This window comes from Genypterus blacodes, unplaced genomic scaffold (genome assembly GCF_046128005.1).
Source record: "Genypterus blacodes isolate CSIRO-AG114 ecotype Tasmania unplaced genomic scaffold, CSIRO-AGI_Gbla_v1 ptg000250l_1, whole genome shotgun sequence".
NCBI classification, from domain to species: domain Eukaryota; kingdom Metazoa; phylum Chordata; class Actinopteri; order Ophidiiformes; family Ophidiidae; genus Genypterus; species Genypterus blacodes.
Window position 1 is genome coordinate 116917 of NW_027467046.1, and position 3084 is coordinate 120000.

Below are 3084 nucleotides of genomic sequence, written 5' to 3' on the forward strand. Positions count from 1 at the left end.
CAAGAGAGATGTTCAAAAGCAGTATAATGATCTTCTGCTCCTCAGAGTTGATATGTTTCTGAGGAACACACAGTGATATTGCTTGTGTTTCCATATTCTGACGAACACTGGGACGCAGCATTAGACAGAAGAAGAGACGTGTCCTTACCAGAAAGTCCTGCACGCTCCTCCACCGCCTGTTTATCCAATACAGACACTAACTCCAGCAGGAACCACGGCACTGCACACACAGTGAGACATAAATGATGAAGAGCAAAGCCATCAGATAGAGAAAAGAGGAAGAGGAGCACGGAGGAAGCCGTTGGTTTGTGATGGTGAGGATGTCAGGACGTGCTGTGCAGCGCTCCTGGCCTATATTAGGAGTGTTTCTCTCTGTCTGTCGGCTGTTTGGACTCTGGCAGCCTCCTCTGCCTCGCTCAAGCTCACATCCATCTCACATTGGCATGGAGTCAAGAACAAAGAGCTTCTGCTTTTATTCACACAGCACCAGTGAGGCCTTCTGACCTGTGCACAACACTGTGACATAACCATGACACAGAGAGAAACAGCTGCACTGTGTCATTTACAGATTATACATTATGTACATTAGGTGTTGACCTGCGCCTGCTATAATGGCCACTAGGTGACTCACCATCCCAAATGAAATGTGAACTGGAAACACATTTTTAGGGTCAAACTGAGGAGGCTTGAGTGTCAATAGCTGTAATATAAACAGACTTTGTGTCTCCATGGTTGTGTAGGACATGAGGTCTCTGTCTGATGTCCTGGTTGGAGGTGACAGATGTTTACAGAAGCATGAGGTGTTTGGTTTGTGTTGAATTGAACAAGAGCAGAAGAAGTTACAGCTCTACCAGACGCAAAGCAACAGCACGACGTGAGAACTGCAGAAGAAGAGTAAGAGGACAGAGTGAGGAAGAGTGGAGATGTCTGAGGGTCCACATGTGAAGAAGAGGAGCAAAGGGAGCTGTGGAGCAGAGGAGCTGCTGGAGAACAGAAGAGGAGATGGAGAGGACATGCTGGGCCCATCAACCTATATTTACTATGGTAACTCTACTTCCTGTTTTCATCAGCTGAGCTCAGATTGAGCTGAGTCATGTTTGTCTGTTAGTAGAGCATGATGTCACACCTGTGAGACACGCTGATGACATGTGACCTATCAGCTGTTTACAGGGACGTCATTATAAACCAAAGTGAAATATTACAGGGAACATTAAGCAGGAACTACATGAGTACAAAGAAACAACAAATGGCACGACTGTAATGAGACATGAAGAAGAAGAAGAAGAAGAAGAAGCAGGTTTGCGGAGTCAATCCGTCTGTCCACATCACAAATATCACAAAGGTCTGTCAGTGGTTAAGGAGGACAGGATGAAGGCACAGAGCAGCCAGAGCACAACAAACTCTGCTGTTACCATGGTTACCCCAGTCATTTGCATGCAGTTTGAATGGGTGTGTGTGTGTGTGTGTGTGTGTGTGTGTGTGTGTGTGTGTGTGTGTGTGTGTGTGTGTGTGTGTGTTAGGTAACTCAACAGCAGTGTCAGTAAAGTGATCAAAGTGTGAAGCAGCACTTCACTTCAATCTCACATCCAAACAGCCACAATGTTTAAATAAACACTTATTGATCCATTTAAAGTACCAATGTTTGTATAAAACATCAATCACTTTATCGGCTCAAACTCACAGAATCAAAATCATCTTTCTCCAACATTCTCTCTCTCTCTCTTGTCAGCATGTCAGTGTGTTAGTGTGTCTGTACTCACTGTAAAGTAGATCACAGCAGAAAACCACAAACCGGCGATAAAGAGCGAAAGCTGGAAGAGAAAGTCGTCCAAACCTGCAGCGCCGCCGCTCTGAGGTCAACTTTGCATCTTCCCTGGAAGCACAGGACACACACACACACACACACACACACACACACACACACACACACAAACACACACACACACACACACACACACACACACACACATACACACACACACACACACACACACATACACACACACACACACACACGTTCTGTGTGGTAATGGCATCATTAGAAAGATGTTCTAATGATCTCCAGTGATTGAATTTAAAAAAAACAAACATGTGAAGACGAAGTTTACATGTGCAGTTTGGTTGATGTGGGTTGGGGCGGGGGGGGGGGGGGGGTTATACTTTCTCCTTCTCTTCTCTTGTTGTCTCCATCATCCATTTTGTGGCTGCGGGTGTTGTTGTTGTCCTGTGTGGGTGGGGGAGGGGGGGCTTCACCTGGAATGGTAAATGACGTCATCTAGCATCAGTGATGTCATGTCATTGAGACTAGCAGGATCGGATGGGCGTGTCTCATGTGCTGAGGAGACGGGCTCCATTGGGGCTGAGGAGGAAGAAGGTTTTAGACCCGATACACTGACGTATGATCACAGGGGAGGGGCGGGTCAGGTTGGCACATGGAGTGGGAGACGATTGATGGCTTTAAATGTCAAACAGACAGGTGACCTCAGGACGTCACCGTGGTGACAAGAGGCCAAACATCTAGAATCACTGCTGTGATGTTCAAATCGTCCATATATGGATGTTCATGGCGAGGCGACGTGTGTGTGTGTGTGTGTGTGTGTGTGTTTGTTCCCCTTGAAACTGAAATCCACATTCACCATTTTTGATTCCATACTTCATAGAGTTTTGGTTTGAACGTGCAAATCTAGGAGGACGATGTCACACAAGGGGAGTGAAAGAGGAATGATGTCACGAGGCTGGGGAGGGAGGGCATAAGAAGGACGTCCCGTTAACATCAGGAGGAAGAACATGGAGTCCAGTCAAACATGCCATGCTTCGTCCAAAGCGACCCCTCCGCCGCCTCTGATCCACATATGGCGTATGAAGGTGGACGCTGATGAGAGGTTTGCCAGACGCAATGTGGAGCCCAGGCAGAGGATGGCAGAGGAGGTGGCAAACAAGCTGGCCAACTTCAACAAGGAGAAGGAGATGATGGCTGAGGAAAAGCAGAGGAAGATTGAGGAGAGACTACAGTCTGAAGACTGTGATGCTTTCTTGCAGCTGAGGCAGAAATCCAACATGTTTAATCATGAGCTCCAACACGCA